The sequence below is a fragment of the Urocampus carinirostris genome, chromosome 20 (genome assembly GCF_059441175.1).
Source record: "Urocampus carinirostris isolate Australia breed hairy pipefish chromosome 20, RoL_Ucar_1.0, whole genome shotgun sequence".
Lineage (NCBI taxonomy): Eukaryota > Metazoa > Chordata > Actinopteri > Syngnathiformes > Syngnathidae > Urocampus > Urocampus carinirostris.
The window spans coordinates 4403058-4425609 of NC_142368.1; the positions used below are offsets into that span (position 1 = coordinate 4403058).

The 22552-nt window shown below is 39.1% G+C and overlaps 1 pseudogene; it reads left to right on the forward strand.

The window, feature by feature from the left end:
• The first annotated feature begins 7535 nt into the window (after positions 1–7535).
• Positions 7536–7673, forward strand: LOC148346050 (U2 spliceosomal RNA; annotated as a pseudogene).
• The last annotated feature ends 14879 nt before the right edge of the window (positions 7674–22552 follow it).

The window sequence follows — 22552 nt, forward strand, 5'->3', positions numbered from 1 at the left end:
AGCACGGAGAGAACATGCAAACTCCACACAGGAGGGTTCGATCGCATGACCTCAGAACTGTGCCGCGGACGCGCTAACCACTCAACCGCCGTTCTGCCCTTCCTGAGACTAATTCGGGTTAAATTGAAAAAAAAACGTTTTGGGAGTTTATTTGTGGTTAGTTCAACCCAGATTTTGAAGTTATTTTGGGTTTAATTCATCCCAGTTTTTGTTAATTTAGGTTTGAATAAACCCAGTTTATGTGGTTAATATGAGGTTAATCCAACCTATTTTCTGGAGATAATTTGTGTTTAAATCAACCTGGTTTCTTGAATTAATTTGGGGTTACTTCAATACAGCTTCCAGGGTTTATTCAGGGTTGAATATACCCAGTTTCTGCAGTTCATTTTGGGTTAGTTAAACCAAGCTTTAGGATTTAGATTGGGGTTGAATATGGTCAGTTTCTGCAGTGAATTTAGGGCTAATTGAATCCAAATTCCGTAATTAATTTGGGTTTAAATTAACCCAGTTTCTGGAGTTAATTTGGGGTTAATAAATTCCAGTTTCTGAGGGTTTTTGGGGTTAATTCAACCCAGCCTTCTGAGTTAATTTGGGTTTAAATTAACCCAGTTTCTGGAGTTAATTTTGAGTTAATTCAAACCAGATTCTGGATTTAATTTGGGGTAAACAAAGTCTGTTTCCAGAATGAGTTTAGGGTTAATTTAACCCAGTTTCTAGAGTTAATATGGGGTTAGTTAACCCATTTTCTGGAGTTAAATTGGGGTGAATCAAATTTGTTTCTGGATTTATTTTGAGGTTATTTCATCACAGCTTCTAAAGTTACTTTGATAGTCATTCAACCCAGATTCTGGAGTCAACGTAGGGGTTAAATAAACCCATATTCTGGAGTTATTTCAGGTTTAAACTAACCCAGTTTTCAGAGTTTATTTGGTGTTAATTCAACCTGGCTTTTCTGAGTTCATTTGAGGTTAAACACACGCTGTTTCTGAAGTTAATCTAGGCTCAATTAAACCAGGTTTCGGGAGTTATTTGGGGGTTAAATAAACCCAGCTTCTCTGGTTATTTTTGGTTAATTCCACCCAGCTTTTGAAGTTATTCAGGGTTAATCAAACACAACATCTCGAGTTTATTTGGGGCTAAATAAACCCAGCCTCTGGAAATTATACTGCGTATGAAATTCCCCCAAAAAGTATTTGCTTAGTAGCACTTTTTACAATTTGATACTTATACGATTAACAGTCTTTTATCAATATGATATCCTTTTTGACCTCTATATATTTACTTAATATTACAGTGGAACCTCGCTAGTTCGCGGTTCTACTTTTGCGGGTTCAGAGCTTCGCGGGTCTAAAAAATATACCTTACCTTCTCAATAAAAGCATTTATTGACTTGAGCCAGCGTGAGCTTATGTCAACTGAGGACACAGTGTGGACACTCTTATTGTGAAGGGGAGGGGGAAGGCCCTGACACAATGCTTAGTCATGGTGAGTTACCGCTTCGCTCACCCCCCCCCCCCCTCCTTTAATTCCTCCCACCTCACCCCCTTCTTATGTGGCGCTGATTATCATGGGGGAACTCGGCGACGCGAGGTAAGTATATTCTCTTCTGTCAAATTTCATCTAAAGTTTGACTTTATTATACCAAAAGCGAGCGGTTATTTGTACTACTTTAACACGGCTGATTGTGTGTAGTTTTATGTATTTGTTGTAAAAGCCGTTCGATGCCGCTAGCTAAAGTATGTTGTTATTGTCAGAAGGTAGCTCTTTCACTTTCATTTTCATTTAAATGAACACAGACCATTTTTTTAACTGTTGTTTCCCAAAACGCTTCGCAAACACTCATCAAATATCATATTTTCACTGTTTTATTTTCAATGTGTAACCGGTAGTGTTATATATATACCGCAGCCATATCCCCCTAGTGAAAGGTGGCTAGAGTCATTTCTCCCCAGCCCCCTCGCTCAACCCAACTGAGGTGTTGGGAGTCATTAGGTGACAGGGTGTGGACACTCTTATTGTGAAGGGGAGGGGGAGGCCCTGACACATGCTTAGTCATGGTGAGTTATGTCCCCAAAACCCCCCAATTCCAACCCCTAATGCTATACGTCAAGCAGGGATGCAAAGGGTACTAATGTTTAAGTCTTAGGTATGACTCGGCCGAGGCTTGAACCACAACCTCCCAGTTGTTAACAAGCGAAATAAGCTGCGATGGCTGCATGTGGTTGAGAGCGGTTAATACAATCACACTAAATGGTTCGTAGTGGTTTCGCCGCAGTCCTATTCCGTGTAAATTGATTATGTAAGACATGGCTACACTTGTAGGTCATGTTTTGGTACATTCAGTTCCAGTGTGAACTTCTGGATGAGTCACCCAATAACTTCTTGCCATCATGCAAGCGATCACTTCGGTTTAATGGCGGGGGGTATACTGTATACCTGTATACGTTTTTTTAAGCATTTTTGAAGAAGCGCCGCTACTTCGCGGATTTTCAGTTTTCGGTGGTCTCGGTCCCTATTAACCGCGATAACCGAGGGATTACTGTATATCATATTTATAATAAATACAAAAATCCAGTCATTTTGCTCTGGATTACACTCAATACCGATACATACAATACAGACAACTGAAAAAGATCAAAAAGACTCAGAGGTAAAGAGAAACCAGATGAGGAGAAATATCCAAAGGAGGCGCTCATTACAACCTGACCAGCTAACCAATACAAGAAGAAGCCCACGTTATACTTGGACCAGCAGATACTTGCAGTTAAAACTTTAAAACAGCGTCGTACTGCCTCATGCTAAAAACTCTATGCGGCACGCACGTCCTATCGTGAGTAAACACGATCCGGTCAAATCAAAAGCAAAGATTAAAAAAAAGTGAAGAAAAATCCACGCATTAATATAGAGTGTGTAAGCAGAAAGACAGAAAAGCAAACAGAGAAGGAAGAGTTTCCGTATTTCCATTTTCGTAAGAGCCCAACCTCTCGTTTCCTCGAGTTAGCTTCGGGCTGAAAAATAGAGCGCCGACGAGGACGTCGGTGACGGAAAATACGCGGGTGTAAATATTCCGAGAGGATTCCGTTTGAAAATGAACACAACTTTTCCAGTTTTCAAATGATAATTAAACCGCGGGGGAAGGAAAAAGTATACATATTTGACGTCCAATTATCATTTTAAAGCCTCACAATCGTTCAATGATAGCTCTAATAAGGAATTACTTAAATTGGGTAAATTCTTATTTCTCATATAGATCCCAATACATACAGATTGGTGATTGTAATTCATGTCTTTTGAGTATTAGCTCTGGAGTCCCTCAAGGGTCTGTGTTAGGACCATTGTTCTTAATGCTTATAAATCACATGAAATTAAAATATATTCTGTGTGCTGACAACACTACAATATTAGGTAAAAAATTACAGGAACTGCAGGCAGAAATGACTGTGGAACTTAACAAAGTAAAAGAATGTTTTGATAAAAACACACTATTATTAAATTGGTTTCAAAAACAAAGGTTATGGTATTTGGGAAATCAGAAAAGACATTGAAATACAAAGAAAAACACATTGACTTAAGACTTGTTGATAATAAGAGAAGAACACAATTTTTACTAAAATATAAATAAATTTTGTTGACAAAAATGCTAAATTCTCACTCTTTAAAATAATATAATAATGGAATATAATAAAATTCAGTAAAATCCAATGATAAGATATGATAAAATGTTACATAATATAGTCTAATTCACAGTAGACAACGCCTTTCAACAATCTCACTTTATGGCGTGGAATTTTTTTGGGCCCCTCTTTATGGCATTTCTCCCACTTAACGACCAACAACAAATTCTTCTCCAACCATTTTCCCCTACCTCTGCATCCACCCGGTACTCCACCGTACCAACTTAACATCCATTTATTTATAAAGTTGTTTCATCATATATACATCATCTGACTGGCAAACACAATAGTCCAGGATATCACTCATCCACTACGCCAGTACCTCATAGGGGATTCGGAACACGTTGCTATAGTTCTCCCCCGCTATATGGCAATTTCACTTTGCAATCCTAACATCGAAACGGATTCTCGTCTTATCCCGGGGGTCTACTGTAATTCAATAGAATACAATTCCGTATAATGTTACGATACAGCATGAATGTGACATTATATATCTATACACTCTATACATTTTTCCACTCAACTCGATGATTTATGCAATTTAGCGCTCATCGATTACGCTGACATTCATCCGGGCGGTAATTATCGCTTGACATTCTCCGCCAAATGTTGCCCTCCATCGATCGGAAGCGTTAGCGCTCGACCGCGACCGCTTCTTTACGACCCATTAGGAACGTTTCCATCCGTACGGATTTCTTTCTCGGTTTTAAATTGATTTGATTATTAGAAAAGAAACATGTTGCATTATTTTTTTATCGAACGTGAGCCGCTTTCGTTCTTCCAAGGCTCTCCGGTTTACCTTGGGATCCTTCCATTAGAAGCTAACCATATGTGAGTCCGTGAAATGGAATGGATGGGTTTTTTTTTCAGGTACTGTTGTCCACAAAGTTGACCTTGGCGTGTTTCTTTTCTGTCTTTTTATTTTTCCCCTTTTTTTCCTTCTTTCTTTTTTTACTCTTTTTTTCATTGACTTGAAAAGCGCTACCATTTACCATTTCTCTTTATTAATTGTCTTTTTCTCTTCGCTTTCCTTTTTCTTTTCATTTTCTTTTTTTTTCTTTTTCTCTTTCCATCTCTCTTTTGTTTTATTTGTTACTGTCAGGAACTAGAACTGGATCAGGACCCAAACACGTGCCGTTACTCACACAAGCCTTTTATTTTACAGGAAATGGGGAGTCATGCACGTTGGGCAGCAGTCTGGCGTGAAATGATAGGAAGCCAGAGGCCGACGAGATCGATACCAATTGCCCGAGTTGATATCGGACAGATGGGGTCGATACCGGACAGGACGGGACAGACAGGATGAATAATGAAACAGGATAGCGAAAATAAACAGGACAAACTAGACGGGAACGAAAACTGGAGAAAATGATAGACAGGACAAGAATATACGGAAACAAAACTGGAAACCGAAATTAAAAAGAACAAAATAAACGGGAACAATACCGGACAAGAAATACTAGTAGGAACAGGACCGAGTCGAAACCCACGTCTTGCGGGGCAGAAGTTCGTTGACGGGCTGACAAAGGAAGTGTGAGAGCGCTGAGCTAAAAATAGACAGAAAACCAATCCGTCAACGAGACGCAGCTGGCACCACACGGGCGGGGCCAATTGGGCGCCATGGCAACCGTGACTGTTATTTTTTTCCTTTTTTCTCTCTCTGTTTTTGTTTCTTGTTTCTTCTTTTTTTTCTCTTTCCTTTTAATTTTCCCTTTTTTCTTTCTGTATATCTTTCTTTTTTTCCTCCTTTCCTTTTTTATTTTCTTCTGTCTTTCTCCTTTTTTTAATTCTTCTTTCTGTACATCTTTCTTTTTCCCCTCTTTTTTGATTTTCTTTTCTTTCTTTTTTCTGTATATGTAAAAGGCTGGTTAAAATCATGAGAAGATAAATGTTGCGCTTTGGTCTCTTAGAGTCTCCGTCGTTTGTGTGTACCCTCTTGGCAGGTTGTCACGACCAGAACAGAATCAGGACCCAGATGCATAGCGTTAACCACAAGTTTATTGAATAGAAAAAGGGAGGGCAGCACCTGCGATCTGGTGCTCGCTGGATGTAGGAAGCAAGTCGCTCCAGCAATCGGATCGTGATCCGAATACAGAAGTGGATCTTCCGTAGCGGGAGATGGCGTGTCAAAGACGGAAAAGCAGGTCGATAGCCGGGACAGGAGAGCAACCACGTGGTCGGGATCAAAAACGGGTCGTAAGCTGGGACGGGAGAGCAGACGTGGTTGTAGTCGTAGACAAACAGGGAGATCAGGAACGGACAGGTTGAAAAACGGGTGCAAAAACGGGACAGGCGGGAGTCAGGGTCAAAAAGGCTTGCCTTGTAACAACAGAGGTTCGCAGACGGACTGACAAAAGGAGAGTGACAGGACTGGGCTTAGAAAGGGACAGGGAGCCAATCGGATAGCCTGCAGCAGCTGGCGGCAAATGAGCGGGCACAGGTGATCAAAATCGGTAATCATGACACAGGTTCGTCAATATCCAGGTCAGTAAGTAATATGTGTCGGTAACATTTTACAATCGTTTAAGAAGGAAAAAAGTGAACAAAAATGGTGTATTAATACACAAAAAGAAATCATACCTTGTTTCCTTTAGTACCGTATTTTCCGCACTATATGGCGCACCATGTTATAAGGCGCACCTTCAATGAATGATATATTTTAAAACTTATGCCATACATAAGACGCACCCCATTATAAGGCGCTATAAGTGCATGCTGGTTTAAGATCAGGTAATTGTGCAATTTTGTAATTGTAATCCTGTGCAGTCCTTCGAGACATTTTTGGGATTAAGGGCTATTTACGGTAAATAAATGTGACGACTTGACTACAGTAGAGAATGTAGTTACTTCATGCAACCTCTAGATGTTGCCACGCTCAAGGGAATGTCAACAAAACATTCAAAAAGGTCAAACTTTATTAACAAACAAGCTTTCCACAACTCCATTCACTCCCAAAATAAATAAACAGCCGTTTTATTATTTTCTCTGAGGTAAAGCATTTTCGTGACACATCTTTGAACAACATCGACATATCATTTTATTTTTTGTCCATTTAGTCAACACGCAAAGAAAAAAAACGTCTGATACTGTTATTTTAAATGAAACGTTAGTGCAATCGCAATAAAGTGACACTCGTAATGTGCAAAAACAACGAGTGCAAAGCAATAACATAATAACTGTAAAATGTAAAACGTAAACACACAAAAGAAAAACAAAGATCACTCTATAAGCTCCTCATCGACGAATCCCTCGAATTCTTCTTCTGCTGTGTTCGAATTGACCATATCTCAGTGAATGGGCCATCCAACACGTCCGGTGTTTTTGTGCCAGCGCTGTTGCCTTCATACGTATAGTTATCGTACTGACACTTCTGCTTGCCGCTCTTTGTTGAACAACCCACTGTTCAAGTGTCTCCTCTAACTCTGGCCATCTTGCTTTATTGCCACGGAAACTTTGTTGAGTTTTCCTTACTTGGCGGAGCTTATCTTCATCCTTTCTCCACTTCCGTACCATCGATTCATTTAAGTTTAACTCTCTCGCTGCCGCTCTATTGCCGTGTTGTGCTGCGTGACTGATCGCTTTGAGTTTAAACTCGGCGTTGTACGCGTGTCTCTTAACAGGAGCCATTTTCTTATACAAATGCACGTATGAAAGAGAATCTCGCTCTCTCTCTCTCTCTCTCTCTCTCGCTCTCTCTCTCTCTCAAACGTGACATTCTGAATAATTCTGCGTTTGTTTAAGGTAAATTGTACTTTACATCTTCACCAGTCATAACCCTGGATGGACTGTGGACTTTAATGAAGGACCGACAGTGATCAAGTGATAAGACTTTGGATATGGGCTCTTTGATGTGCTAGGTCCTTAGCTTGGCCCTTTTGTGTACTTTCTATGAAGTCACCATCTTTGATTTTTGCATTTCGGAGATGGAATATGAGCTTGCTCTGTCCACTCCACGCATCGGCCCGGTATTGCAGTACCTCCGGGAACGGTGCATTCGCAATGATCGCAGCATGGCTTTAGGACTAGGACCTTAGCTTGGCCTTTTGGCTGAGAGTAAGTGTCCCGGCTCCTAGGCTTTGTAGCGTATTAAGAACTGACCGATAACGGATAATGGATAATGAATAACGAAGATAGATCAATAACCCTTAAAAACCCCAACCCTGGATTCAGACAAATACTGTATTTGTTGAATATGAATTAAGCAGTTTAATGGGGTAGCCATTTTGCCACTTAGTAAACAAATACAACACGAGCCCCGGCAACTACCAATCGTTTAATATTTCCCAGTATGCACAGCGCGAAAAATGGAGTCGGCGGCTGTTTCTCGTAGTTGCGAGACCTTGCGAATTTAATATTGAGCCATATATAAGGCGCACTGTGTTATAAGGCGCATGGTCAGCTTTTGAAAAAAAACAAGACTTTTAGGTGCGCCTTATAGTGCGGAAAATACGGTATTTATTTTCTTTATCGCCTAAAAGACAGGACAATCTGTTTTTTATGTAACATATTTTGGATAAAATGAGCACCTTTATCCGAAGTCCGTAAATTCCAATAGATTTTCCTTCCAGGCTCTCCGGTTTGCCTCGTGGTCCTTCGGGGCTAATAGCATGTGAAATACAATGGATTTTTTTTTTTCTTTTTTCTATACGGACTCGATTGTTTGCAGTCTTGGCGTACTGCTGCAGACAAACTTGACCTTGGTGCTTTTCATAACAAATCGGGTCTTAGGAGGCCTCGACCTTGGTTTCGCGACCTTCGCGTCGGCGGTGAAGAATTGAAGCAGGATTAGATGGAAAGCTTTTTTTTTTTTCCCGGCTGAGGTGATCGGATTTTTTTCATAACTCCTCGAAGCTGTATGGTAGATTAAAACGATATTTCAGAGGAAAAGCCCGAAAATGACTGCAGGCTCGCTACGTTCTTTATCTCGACGTTGCATTTTTGTGTGGCCCCTCGTATCTATTATTCACCGATACTCGATTGATTGATGAAATACGGTCTGAAAAGAAAAAGTGGAACCCTAACTGAATAATTTCTCGCAAAACGTAGTGAAATCGAAGGCATGATTTATTCTAGCTTTCTGCGTGATAATTGTTAGGAATGATCGATTAGCAATACCAAGTATTGGTCGTCTTATTTAAGGGATTGGTGCTCATATATCATAGAAACTGATACAGAGGGAAACGGATTTTAAGTGATAATGGTATCAATATCATGTATCGGTATTGGTAACTACTCCAGTTTTGCCTAATCGTATCAGTGGGAAAATGATACATCGGAATATATATATATATATATATATATTGGATTATTATCATAAATCTGCAAATTAAAAAATACAAATAACAATATTTAATAATTTTGAAAAACAAAAATGAAATACAATTAAAGATAATAATTTTGCTCCAAAAAGCAAAATAAAAAGTGGTTTGAAAAAAATATCTAATAAAGTATAATAATAATGTCAGGAACCGGAACAGGATCAGGACCCAAATGCGTGACGTTTCTCACACAAGCTTTTATTTTACGGGAAATGGGGAGTCATGCACGTTAGGCTGCAGTCTGGCATTGAAAGACAGGAAGGCAGAAACCGACAAGATCGATACAAATTTCCCGAGCAGATATCGGACAGATGGGGTCGATACCGGACAGGACGAGACAGACAAGATTGATATTGAAACAGTATATCGAAAATAAACAGGTCTAACTAGACGGGAACGAAAACTGGAGAGAATAACAAACAGGACAAAAATAGATGGAAATGAAACTGGAAACCGGTTTTAAACAGGACAAAATAAACGTGAACAATACAGGACAGGAAATACCAACAGGAAACAGGACCGAGTCAGAACCCACGTCTTGCGGGCCAGAGGTTCCTTGACGGACTGACAAAGGAAGAGCGAGAGCACTGAGCTTAAATAGAAGGAAAGCCAATCCGTCAACGAACCGCAGCTGGCGCCACACGGGCGGGACCAATTGGGCGCCATGGCAACCGTGACAAATAAAGTATATCATATCTCTAATAATTCAACTTTCCAATCTGTTTTTTTTTCAATTATTATTCTTTATAAATCTGAAAAATTAAACAAGAAAAATACTAATAATGCATAAATGAATTGTTGATAATATATTAAATTCAACAAAAAATAATACAATAAATAAATTAAAGAGCAAAAATAATTATAGCACTAACATTGTACAATAAAATAAATAGAATAGCAAAAATAAAAATAAAAAAATAAAAGCAAGAAATATATTCCTCTCCTATTGGCAGAAGTAGTTTGTACTTTGAGTGTTCTTTTCTTATTTTATTAATTTCATTTTTTTTTCTTGTTTCTCGAATCAAGATTCGCAGTTCACGGATTCCTTAACCGCCTGGGTCGTCGGGGCACCAATGGGGACGCAACTCTGGACAGCTTTCTCCACTGGTTCTTGGCCTGTTTTTGGGTCCTAGAAAAGTTGGGATCAGTTCATTCCTTGATGTTGTCGGCCCAGGTCTTTTCCAGTCTTCCTCTCCCCCTGCCCTATTGGACTTTGCTCCGGAGAATTTTCCTGGTCAGTCCTGATGATCTTGTGACCCTCATGGTGTTGTGCACGGTTTTGTTTGTCACATGGGCTAAGAAGCTAATGCCTAGAAGTCTACTGTAGCATCACATATCCATGGCCTGGATTTTGACCATGTCTGTCAAGTGCGGCTGTGGTTTGAGCTATCCTGGCCATGGTTTCTGGTTCTGACCCCTGATATGACAGCTCCAAGATATTTAAATTTGATGACAAGTTCTAGCTCTTTGTGGATGATGGTGATGTTTGTGGTGATACCTTGGGGACTGTTGCTCATTACTTTTCTTTTTCTGTACTGATTTCCATCCCATACTGGATTGATGCTTTGTCCAGGCGATTGAACAGATCTCCAAGTTCCTGTTCTTCTCCTGCCAGGCCAGCAATATCATCAACAAAACAAAGATTCATGTATTTCCAAGCCCTCAGTCGTGGTTCTCTCCAGGTAGATGTTAATAAAGTGGTTTGAAACAACGCTCGAATGGTACTCTTGATCAGTACCGCACTGTTGGCGTTGACATACAGCTGTTCAATGGTCTGAACTGGTTTCTGGCCCATGTTGTACTTCCCCATGGTGGCCCAAAAAGCGGCTTGCCATACTCTGTCAAACGCCTTCTTAGCAAAAACTTTGTAGAGGTTTCTCTGGTGTTGTTGAAACCTCTTTGCATAGGATGCGCGGATTAAGAATCTGTTCTGTGGTGCTCCTTCCTTCCTCGAAACATGCCTGTTCTTCGGCTAGGATGTTTTCAGCCTGTGGTTTCCATCTGTTCAGTAGAACCTTTAGCAAAACTTTACTTACATGGCTGATGAGGCCGATGGTTCTGTAGTAGGAGCATAGTTGGAAGTTTTCTTTCTTTGGTAGCCTAATAACTGGCGAATTTGTCCATGGCCACTGCCCTGTCTGCCAGATTATAGTTAGAATATGCAATTTTATCTGTCTGATATTACAAAATCGTTGCTATTTTCTACCCACATTGGAAAAAAATATTTAAAAGCAGTGGAAAAGCAGTAGAACCAAATTTTATTAAGGGATGGGGGAAGTCAGGGCGAGAGGAATCTAGTGCTCACTGGGACAAAGCGTGGTCGTGGATCGGAAAAAGAAGGGTAGCCAGGACAGGAGAACGAAGCGTGGTCGTGGATCGGACAAATCGGGTAGCCGGGACAGGAGAACGAAGCGTGGTTGTGGATCGGACAAGTTGGATAGCCCGAACAGGAGAACAAAGCGTGGTCAGAGATCGGAAAAAGTCGGGTAGCCGGGACAGGAGAACGAAGCGTGGTCGTGGATCGGACAATTCGGGTAGCCGGGACAGGAGAACGAAGAGTGGTCGTGGATCGGAACAAGTCGGGTAGCCGGGACAGGAGAACGAAGCGTGGTCGTGATCAAAAATAGTCGGCTAGTCGGGACAGGAGAACGAAGCGTGGTCGTGGATTGGACAAATCGGGTAGCCGGAACAAGAGAACAAAGCGTGGTCGGGGATCGATACAGTAAACAGGGGACGGAATCAGGCAGAGTACAGTAACCGGTCGGGATCAAAACAGGAGTCAGAGTCAAAAAGTGCTTGCCTTGCATGTGCCAAGGTTTGCCGACGGACTGACAAGGAGTGAATGAGAATGACGTGCTTAAAGAGGGAGAGGGATAATTAGGCAACGAGTGGCAGCTGGGGCTGAAAGAGCGAGCGCAGGTGAGTGCAATTAGCGGGCAAGTGACAGAAAGGCGACTAAATGGGCAAAATCAAATTGCTTTTTATAAATTTAAATTTTGCAGAGAACAAAAACAAGATAAGATGTAATTATGTAATATAAAGAAATACTCCTCAAATAAGGAGAAACGTCTGTTTACGGGATAAGATATTGTTTGCAGGGTACCTGTTGCTACATACATGGAATACATTTAATATATGAAAGTATCCTATTGTAATTTAGCCCCTAAATCTCTTAATAAATCCAACTGGAGTGCAGCAAAGGCAAAGCGCATCATTATTCAGGCTGCAAAGTCTCCTCCTCTACCCCATTTCTTCTCTGAGCAGGAGTCTGGAAACCCTGGTTTCGAGCCGATGGAGAGAGGAGAGAAAAAAAGCGACTTTATCCTGCAGTGGCTCAAGCTGTCAGAAGCAATTGTTGCCTCAGCTTTCTTATCAGGCTGCAGATTCAAGAAACTGATTGAAGGTGCAACTCTGGCCGCGCGGCCGCCACCTCGCTCCAAACGTCCCGAAAGTGCACCCGAGGCTTCTCCGTGTCAAAGCCGATTCTTAGTCCTGCAAGTCCTTGTGTCGGTGCCACTCGGAGCTTTGAGGGCGCACAGAATAAAGGAAAAACCGGCAGGAATGTAGAGGTTTGATTTCGTCATTACTGCAGAGTAGGGTTTCAGATGTTGGCTAGTGGTTTACTTGCTACCCGGGTTAGCAAGCTAAGAAGAAGTAATTGATTTCAAGTCCTACCTTAGGGGTGTCCAACTAGTTTTAGCTGCGGCGTCACATGGTAGAAAAAAACTGCCATGGTGGGCCAGACTAGTGGATGAAAGAAAGAAAGAGAGTGAGAAAGAAAGCATAAAAGAAAGAATGAGAACGAGAAAGAAAGCATAAAATAATGAAAGAGAAGGAGAAAGAAAGAGAACAAGAAAGAAAGACAATGAGAAAAAGCACAAAATAAAGGAAGAGAATAAGAGGCATCAAAGAAAGAGAACAAGAAAGAAAGAAGAAAGAGACGAGAAAGAAAGCATAAAAGAAAGAGAGCTAGAAACAAAGCATAAAGGAAAGAGAATGAGATAGAAAGCATAGAGGAAAGAAAGAGAACGAGAAATAAAGCATAAAAGAAAGAGAACGAGAAAGAAAACAAAAGAAAGAAAGACAACAAGAAAGAAAGCATAAAAGAAAGAACGAGAAAGAAAGCATAAAAGAGAGAACGAGAAAGAAAGCATAAAGGAAAGAAAGAGAACAAGAAAGAAAGCATAAAATAAAGAAAGAGAAGGAGAAAGAAAGCTAAAAGAAAGTGAGAAAAAGAGAACAAAAAACAAAGAAAGCCTAAAAGAAAGTGAAAATAAAGAGAATGAGAAAGAAAGCATGAAATAAAGTGAGAAAAAGAATACGAGAAAGAAAGAAAGCCTAAAAGAACCTGAGAAAAGATAACAAGAAAGAACAAAAACCTTAAAGAAAGTGAGACAAAGACAAAAAAAGCATAAGAAGTGAGAAAAAGAGAAAGTCAGAAGAGAGAGAAGTAAAAGAGTGAGATTTAAGAAGAGAAAGTGAGAGGTAAAACAAAGTCAAAGTAAGATGGAGAGCGGGAAAAGAGAAATAGAGAAAGAAAGAGAAAAAGGAAGGAGAAAGAGAAACAAAGCCAGATATAAAAAGAGAGGGAGAGAGAAAGAGAGATGTGAAGAAAGAGAGAAGAAAAGGGGAGAGGGGGTAAAAGGTGGGGAGAGGGAGAGAGAACAGCGAGAGCAAAATATGGATAAAGAAAAAAAGGGAGAGAAAAAAGTCAGAGAGAGAGAGAGAGAGAGAAAGGGGGAGAAGGGGGTAAAGAGAGAGATAGAGAAGAAAAAGAGAGAGGAAAAAGAGAGAAAAATATAGGAAGAGAGAAAGAAAAGAAATAAAGAGAGAAAGAAAGCAAGCGATATAAAAGAGGGAGAGCGAAAGAGAGAGATAAAAAAGAGAAAAATAGACAAAGTTAGTGTGAGAGAGAAAGAGATAAAAGAGAGAAGGCGTATTTAGCGTATTTTAGGAAAAGAAAACATATTTTTGTCTTTTTACATGGAACATTTTGCGGGCTGCCCAGTTGGTTCAAGTACTAGCTAGCCGGAGAGGAATAATTCGATAGCTTATATAGTTGACTAGTTGCTAGACAGCTAGCTAGCTAAGCAATATTCATTGAATTCAACCCATTTTCGGAATCCTCGGAAAATGATCACTGAGTTGAATGAAATTTGTGAAAAGTACTATTTCTTTTTACATGGAACTTTAAGCTAGCCAATTAGCTAGCTGACAATCATGGAGGGGTCTGAAATTTTCATCGTCGGTGCATGTTCACTGCGAGAGAGATAAACTAAAAAGAAAAATCCAGGTATCACAATGCGTGAATTTTTTAACAATTTATTTATGTGATACAGCTGCAAATACGTATATGAACACCCTGCTACTTTGCTAATTCTCCCACTTAGAAATCATGGAGGGGTCTGAAATTTTCATCATAGGTGCCATTCTACTGCGAGAGAGATAAACTAAAAAGAAAAATCCAGGTATCACAATGCGTGATTTTTTTAACAATTTATGTATGTGATACAGCTGCAAATACGTATATGAACACCCTGCTACTTTGCTATTTCTCCCACTTAGAAATCATGGAGGGGTCTGAAATTTTCATCATAGGTGCCATTCTACTGCGAGAGAGATAAACTAAAAAGAAAAATCCAGGTATCACAATGCGTGATTTTTTTAACAATTTATGTATGTGATACAGCTGCAAATACGTATATGAACACCCTGCTACTTTGCTATTTCTCCCACTTAGAAATCATGGAGGGGTCTGAAATTTTCATCATAGGTGCCATTCTACTGCGAGAGGAATAAACTAAAAAGAAAAATCCAGGAATCACAATGCATGATTTTTTTAACAATTTATGTATGTGATACAGCTGCAAAGACGTATTTAAACACTCTGCTACTTTGCTATTTCTCCCACTTAGAAATCATGGAGGGGTCTGAAATTTTCATCATAGGTGCCATTCTACTGCGAGAGGGATAAACTAAAAAGAAAAATCCAGAAATCACAATGCATGATTTTTTTAATAATTTATTTGTGTGATACAGCTGCAAATAAGTTCGTTATTATTTTACAAATACAAAAAATAAATTATAGCTCATAGGCTTCATGCACACCAAAAATCGAGTATTGATATTTATTTTTAAGTAACTAGATAAGAGAATAGAATGAGAATCTATTGTTCTAGTTATCCATGTTTTTGTTGATTTATTTTACAGGAAATACAACAAACTAAAGTCTGATTTATAGGTTTGATAAATTGGGGCCCACATGCTGGACTGGTGGGTTTAAGAGAGAGAGAGAGAAAAAGAAGAAAAGAGACAGGGGAAAAAAGAAATGGAAAGAGAGAAAATGAAAGTATTACTATAGTGGTATTTTTGTGGTATTTCTGTAGTATTTTTTTGTATTTTCATCATAGAATTTAGGAGTATTAATTTAGTAGTTTTGTAATATTTCTGCAGAAGTGTGTTTGTATCATAGTATTACTTTACTAATATTTATGTACTATTTCTGTAGTATTTTTTGGGTGTAATATTCTTATTCATTTTCGTAGTATTATTGTAATTTTATTTTTATGGTATCATAGTATTTATCTTTGTAGTATGTTCCAATATTTCTGCAGCAGTATTTTCGTAGAATATCTGTAGAATTTTCTTAGTGTTAATGTTGTCCTATTTTGTAGTATTCTGTCATATTTCTGTAGTAGTATTTTGTATCATAGTATGGCTGTAGTGAAATTTCTGTTGAATTTCGGTAGAAGTATTTTTGAAATATTTCCATATTAGTATTTTTGTATTCATAGTAGTGTTTTTGTAGTCATATTTTTGTTGTAGTATTTTATTATTATAGTATTACTGTAGTGGTATTTTTGTTGTATTTCCATCATAATATTTCTGTAGTAGTATTTTTGTATTATGGTATTACTGTAGCGGTATTTTTTTGTAGTATTTCTGTACTTTTTGTTGTATTTTCATCACAGTATTTTTGTAGTATTAATTTTGTAGTTTTGGAATATTTCTGTAGTAGTATTTTTGTATACTAGTATTACTGAACTAGCATTTTTGTACTGTTTATGTAGTATTTTTGGGGTGTAATATACTTATTTATTTTCGTAGTATTATTGTAGTTTTATTTTTATAGTATTATAGTATTTGTCTTTGTAGTATGTTCTTATATTTCTGCAGCAGTATTTTCGTAGAATATCTGTAGAATTTTCTTAGTGTTAATGTTGTCCTATTGTAGTATTCTGTCATATTTCTGTAGTAGTATTTTTGTATCATAGTATGGCTGTAGTGAAATTTCTGTTGAATTTCTGTAGAAGTATTTTTGAAATATTTCCATATTAGTATTTTGTATTCATAGTAGTGTTTTTGTAGTATTTCTCTCATATTTCTGTTGTAGTATTTATTTTTTGCACATCTGGTTAGCTGCTCCTCTTGCACTCTTTGCACTACTGTATAATACTATACATAGCTATAATTATTTAGTATATTATTAGTACTTCAATATTCCAACTCAATACAACATTTTATTCAATACAAGATTTTATTTATATCTGTACATTCAAGGAAACTGTGCGGGTCAGATGTATCGACATTTCGTTCTGTATACACGTGTACAAAAATGACAATAAAGTATATCTGAATCTGATTATTATAGTATTACTGTAGTGGCATTTTTGTTGTATTTCCATCATAATATTTCTGTAGTAGTATTTTTGTATTATAGTATTACTGTAGTGGGGTTTTTGTAGTATTTCTGTAGTTTTTGTATTTTCATCACAGTATTTTTGGAGTATTAATTTTGTAGTTTTGGAATATTTCTGTAGTAGTATTTTTGTATGATAGCGTTACTGTACTAGTGTTTTTGTACTATTTCCATAGTATTTCTTTTTTTCTTTTTTGGTGTAATAAATATTATTTATGGTGTAATAGTCGTCTGTAGTCTATGCAGCCCTTTGAGACTCTTATAAAAATAAACATGACTTGACTTGACTGCCTTTACATGCTAGCCAGTTAGCTAGCTAAGCAAGGTGTATTTAAGTCCACACTTATCTGTTTTTCACAGCTCACAGAAAGTTTTCCGTTGAACATATCTCGCGTGAAGACTTCAACAAGACATTAAAAATAAATGTGAACTTTCGAAATCCGCCTGCTCCATCCCGGGGACATTTCGGCTTCGCGTTCTGTCTCGTTTTTGGCTAGCTCAGTACAACCAATGGTCCCTCTAAGCGGCGCGCATGCGCAATCGCGCACTGCCTGCACGTTCTCAGCACACAAGAAAATCTTGCCAGAGCACAAAAATCAGGGCTCGAAATTTCTAATTAAGAAGCGGATTAAGTCAAAGTTACAGTGCATGAAGGTAAAAATACACGGGTTCCCCTGACGTTGTGTCCTAAATGCGATAATTTGAAGTTAATGTCGAACGAAGTTGAAAAGTAAAGTCAGTAGAGTTCTTCGAGAACCAGCTTCTTCGGCTCGGCTCACTAAAGAGAACCGGCTCTTTCGGATCCCAAACGGCTCTTCGGGTTGTTTTTGCTTCTTTCATCCCTAAACGACCAAATATTATGTGAAATTGTGCACAAAATGCCTTAAAGGTAGGGGGGGAAATAGAACAAAAAAGAAAAAAAAAATACCAAAATGAAAAAGTAGTGAAAAGCTGAGAAAAAAAAGAAACAAAAGGAAGAGAAAAAAGAAGGAAAAATTCAGAAAAAAGCCAGAAAAAAAAGAATAGAAAGAAACAAAGGAAAAAAAAAATAGAGAACATAAAGAAAAAATTACAGCTAGCAAGAAATAAACACAATGAGATTTCTCAAAAGGAATTAAAAAAATGGAAAAAAACAGGGAAAAAGAAGAAAAATTTTGTGTTGCATTCAAATAATTTCCAATTATACCAAGTCAATCTTGTTGCCAACATTGTACTTCCACTAAAAAAATGTGATTAAATACAGTTCTGTACCTTGCAACCGACTAAATAAGCCCCCCAAAATGTTAGTATTATGCGTCAAAAGATACCAGGAAAAAAAAAAGAAAAGAATTGTACCGTAAAACCTTTGCAATAATACGTTAGTCAATTCATTCCAAAGTGAATTTTTGTTCTGCATTGCCGGAAACTTAGCAAAATGTAACTTGATGTCAAGTTTTGGACATGTTTGATAATGATTTAGTTGCCACACTTGGGATTGCCGTTGCTCACTGTTGTTTCAAGCGTTGCTCACCGACTTTGTGTGAACGCTCAGACCCGTGGAAAATTAAAGGGAACGTTGGTCACAACCGGAAAATTGACAAAATCCAAGACACTAGATATGATTTTTTTGTTTTATGCTCTGTTAGGAATGAATTATTAAAATTGTTCGAATTAGTTATCTGACTCCATTAACCAAACACAACCTACATTCACCCAACAATGCGTGCTCATTTCTTGATGGAAAAGATGGACAAGAGACCGGCATTTCCACACGGGGGCAGATTTAATTTCTCAAACCATTTAACTAAGTGAACTCCATCGAATATGGCCGAATTAGCCGAATTAGAGTTGCTCGAGTGTCTGTCCTGCCTCCTCTCGATCTTCTGCTTCCTTCTCTCAGGCCCCACGTTTTTTCCGCAAGCTGGTGTGCCAGTGTCAGAGTTATATATTAATATAAACTCATTGCTGGCGAAAATATTCAAGTCAAGGCATTTATAAAGTTCACAACTGCTTCGGGAATGCAGCAGCCCGGCCCGGCCCGGCCCGGCCCGGCCATCTTGGTTGGCCGCCCAGGCCGAACTGACAACATCCGGGTCAGTAGGCGTGGTTTATTGAAAGGTCGCACATGTGCGAATGGATGGAGTCGCGCATACGTATTACATTATATACAATAGAAAAACATTGAAAACGTATTAAAAACAATGGAATTAGACTGAAAACGTAGATCTTTGAAAATGTGACTATGCGTGTGTCTGTGATGATTACTTGTATATTAAGAATAGAAAAACAGGTTAATTTCATAGCATAGGATTCTGAGAAACACACAACTAAAAGTAGCCTACTTTACAGCCGGCTCCTCCCATGGGCGTGCCAGGAAAGCCCCCACGTGGCTCCAAACACCTCGCCTCGATGTCTGAAATGGTCAAAACATCCCCGAGCGTTTCTACGTCACCTGGGCCCCTCTGCGTCGAAAACTGCTGATTATCTTATCAGCCCTTTGTCCCAGTTCCCCGCTGTTTCTGTAAACATCATTCTCCACTAGGTTGCACTGACCTGCCCCACAGCCCAGCCAGTGAATATCTTTTGCCCAGCCAGTGAATATCTTTTGCATTACCCTAAATTCCGGACCATAGAGCGCACCTGATTATAAGCCCATCACATTTTAAGAGGAAAACTGATTTTGTACTTAAACAAGCCACACCTGTATATAAGCCGCATGCGCCCACATTAAAAAAATGTAACACAAACACAAAATTAACCCAGACCCAACCTTAAGTCTCGCGATTGTAACTGAAAATCCTTCATTAAAGTACACAGTCCAAAAATCACAGCCGACAAAATGAATGGAAAATGATACGGGTACTTAAGGTTTGATGCAGACCTGCAGAGTCCGGGTCCCGTTGAAAGTAATCCAAAGAAAAAAGTGTATATTTCCAAAGGTAATGGTGGGAAAAATATATATCCATTATTGTCCGCCGTGTCCACAAACACTCACCTTTACTGGTCCCCACTTCCCGTCAGCCCGCGTTTGTTACGCCCCTGCTTTTTAATTCGCCCATCCAAAACATATCAGAATAAGTGTCCAAAATAAATACAAATAAATACATTAAAAAAATATTCAGTTGCAAATACATTTCATACATGGTTACACATATTTACAAAGAAAGACGATACACCGAGAGAGTTTTCAAAGCTTTAATAATAATAATATATCTTTCATCCGGGCAGTTAATGGTAGCAACACGCTAGCAACACGCTCGCAACACAGTTAACGGGTCTGTTAAAAAAACATACCATACTTGTAAAAATCACGGTAAACCGTTCTCATCCTCCTCCTTAGAACTGAGGCCATCAAAGTCGTCTTCCTCAGTGTCGGAAAGAAACTTACGTCATATAGACGTCGTCCCACGCTCCCATCCACTCCTGATTCTGTGCCCTCCTCTCCGGCACGCAGCAGACCGGCTTTTCGGAACCCGTTGGTGACGGTGGATTTTTTGATGCTGCCCCACGCTGTCAGGATCTACTGGCAGACTTGCGAAAAAGTTGCCTTTCGCAAGTCTGCCAGTTTTAGTGAAAAGTTTCTCGCCGCTAGTCAAGAAGTTGCAGTCTTCCTCGGCACATATATTCCAGCGGTCTAAATCTTACCTTTTGTACTCGAGCGCCGCTGGCGGCCGTTGGAAAAATTACATAAATTGGCCGCATCACTGAATAAGCCGCAGGGTTGAAAGTTTTGGGGAAAAGTAGCAGCTTATATTCCGGAATTTACGGTAAATGTAATTTGTATTTGATTGTACAAAATCCTTTATAGTCAAATGTATAAAATCCCTCAGCTCCCAGGATAAAAAAAAGGCACAGGGGTTTAAAAAAAAAGCCTCCAGGCTCGATTAGCAACTCGCCAAATTACGGCGCCGAGGTCAGGCGCGCAATATTAACCTCCGTGAACATAAAAATAATCATCTCGCTAATAACAAGGACGAAAATTTCAGTCTTTTGTTCGGATTTTGAAGGCGCTTAAAAGTGACAAACGCGCTCATTTGGTCGTGCGACTCGTTATGCCTGCCGGATGTTTAATTCATAAAGCGGAGATTGAAGTATCGCGCCTGTTTTTTGTGTTGTTTTTTTAACCCCGGGGACGTTCGTTAATGATAAAAAATCGTTCATGCGCAATTCTCCTTTTCCTTTCTTCGTTTTCTTCTTCGCCAGCGATAGTTTTGACCTGCCGTTGCCTTATTTGAGATCCAAAAGGCTTCGCTAAGGGACTCATTAAAGCAGGGGTGTCAAACAGACGGCCCGCGAGACAACGCTCAGAGAAGCGCAGGAGAAAAAAAGGCTGCAGGTTGAAATATGTCCACTTGATGTTGCCAAAGCCAGGTGCCTCTCACAAAGACACTGTACTTGTATTTATTTCTCTCTCTTTTCCTCCCTTTTTCTTTTACTCTCTGTCTCTCTTCCACTCTCTGTGCCTCTTTTGTTCTTTCTTTGTTCCTCTTTGTCTCTTTCTCTCTCTGTATCTTTTTACCTTCTTTTGCTATCCCTTCCTTTTCTCTCTCTCTCTCTTCTTTTCTTTTCTCTCTTTCTATTTTTCTTAGGATTTCTTTCTATCTTTCTCTCTCACAATTTCTCTTTTAATGTCATTTGTTTCTCACGTTCTCCGTCCCTCTCTCTTTCTCCCTTTCTTTATCCCACACTCTCATTTTTTTCTCTCCGTCTTTTTCTCTTATTTTGTTCTCTCTCTACTTTGGACTAAAGGCTGTACTTGGATTTATTTCTCTCTCTCTCTCTCTTCCACCCTTTTCTCTCACTCTCCATCCCTCTCTTTCACTCTCTGTCTCTTTTTTATTTCTTTGTTCCCCTTTCTCTCTGTGTCTTTTTACCTTCTTTTGCTTCTTCTATGGATTTTGTTCCCTCCACTCTCTTTCTTTCCCCCTCTCTCACTATTGCTCTTTTTATCTATTTTGTTTCTCTCTCTCTCTCTCTCTCTCTCTCTCTCTCTCTCTCTCTCTCTCTCTCTCTCTCTCTCTCTCTCTCTCTCTCTCTCTCTCTCTCTCTCTCTCTCTCTCTCTCTCTCTCTCTCTCTCTCTCGCTTTCCCCTTCTCTCTATCTCTTCTTTTCTTTTCTCTCTTTCTCTCTTTCTATTTTTCTTAGGATTTCTTTCTATCTTTCTTTACGCCTCTCTCACAATTTCTCTTTTTATCTCATTTGTTTCTCACGTTCTCCCTCTCTCTCTCTTTCTCCCTTTCTTTATCCCACACTCTCATTTTTTTCTCTCCGTCTTTTTCTCTTATTTTGTTCTCTCTCTACTTTGGACTAAAGACTGTACTTGGATTTATTTCTCTCTCTCTCTCTCTCTTCCACCCTTTTCTCTCACTCTCCATCCCACTCTTTCACTCTCTGTCTCTTTTTTATTTCTTTGTTCACCTTTCTCTCTGGGTCTTTTTACCTTCTTTTGCTTCTTCTATGGATTTTGTTCCCTCCACTCTCTTTCTTTCCCCCTCTCTCACTATTGCTCTTTTTATCTATTTTGTTTCTCTCTCTCTCTCTCTCTCTCTCTCTCTCTCTCTCTCTCTCTCTCTCTCTCTCTCTCTCTCTCTCTCTCTCTCTCTCTCTCTCTATATATATATATATATATATATATATATATATATATAACTCTTAACAACTCTCTTTCTCTTACTTCTTTCTCTCCTTTTTTCTTTCTCTCTAATCTACTAGTCCGGCCCCCAAGAGAACATTTGTTCTATCGTGTGGCCCCCGAGTTAAAATGAGTTTGACACCCCCACAATTAAAGAAATATTATGCTAGCCGCATGCTAACTTCCCGGCATCGCGATTCATATCAACCGCTTCCGTATCGTACAAATTCTGATTCCGATTTTCGACCGC